At 35.5% G+C, this 1,253-nt stretch overlaps 1 protein-coding gene across 1 annotated transcript in view; it reads right to left on the minus strand.

Moving 5' to 3' along the window:
* Positions 1–1,253, minus strand: part of armc8 (armadillo repeat containing 8) — a 77,236-nt gene that overhangs the window by 31,542 nt on the left and 44,441 nt on the right. The window lies entirely within an intron of this gene.

The following is a 1,253-nucleotide window of genomic DNA, read 5'->3' on the forward strand; positions in this document are numbered from 1 at the left end:
AAAAAAAAAAAAAAAACTCTGCAGTGCGAGTTGAACAGAGCGAGGGGGGAGGGGGAGACAGGGCAGAGGCGGTGTTTTCAAAGGAAAATACGTACATTTTACAAATGACCAACTCAGCGAAAACTGTTCTACCCAAGTCCTCCAAAGTGTAGGAGCTCTTCACAAAGATAAAAAATGAAAAGCATGTCGCTTTGAAAATCGCTGACACGACACAGGAGAACCACGCTGACAAACGTAAACATGTCGGAGTCACGAGGAGGAGGAAGGAGCTGCAGCTGATACAACATGTTTCACTCCCAACTCATGTTGCAGGTGAGTCTCTACAATTTAACACATTGTTCTGTTTCCAAGAGAGAAAATGTAACGTCACTCTGTCTGGTAGATGAAGCTGCTGTTTGTTTGTTTTCTGATTAATGACGGTGATAGAGAACGTGTGTTACTTTTTATTTAATTGAATTGGTACAAGCAGTGTTTAAATGTGATTTATAAATAAATCTAACACAAAGATGATAATTTAATGATTAAGCTTCAACTTTTAATTTGCTGGCAAAGTCTGAAGACACTGCAGGTATGGCAGGATGAATTGCATTTAAACAGGAATTAAAGTAATTTATTACATCTACTCAAATGTGTGTAATTAAGTGTTTTATATATGTATGTGTGTGTGTGTTTAATTGCTCTTTTAGCTACTTTTGCCTGAACCTAACACTGTAAGTGAAACAAGGCATTTCTTGAGTTGCTGTAAATTATGCTATAATACATATTTACTCTCTCATTCCAGAAAACAACAAACAATGACAGCTTCATGGTGGACAGACATCATGCACACCACAGCAGCAACTATCTTCACTGAAAACATCCTTAAATGATCGTCACTGAAATGAGGCCTCTGTCGATGGTTGAAGACAAAGGCTTCACTACAATGATCCACACTTTTAATCCAGGTTACAATAATCCACACTTTTAATCCAGGTTACACTCTTCCCTCAAGGACACATTTTACAAAGTAGCTACATACCGTGCAGGTATAAAGATACATTTGTATATATTTTTGTGTACATTTATTTTTTTAAACTATTTGACTAACTTTTATTTTTTATTATTCAATATTTTACTAACAGAATAGTCAAATAGCAACCTGTTTTTTGTGTGAATTGCTATGTCAGTCAAATGTTCAATTTTGGAATTAAGGGGTGGAAATTAATTTTTTTTTTTTGTCGATTCATTGATTAATCGAAAAAATAATCGGCCGA

This window comes from Nematolebias whitei, chromosome 13 (genome assembly GCF_014905685.2).
Source record: "Nematolebias whitei isolate Nwh7 chromosome 13, NemWhi1, whole genome shotgun sequence".
NCBI classification, from domain to species: domain Eukaryota; kingdom Metazoa; phylum Chordata; class Actinopteri; order Cyprinodontiformes; family Rivulidae; genus Nematolebias; species Nematolebias whitei.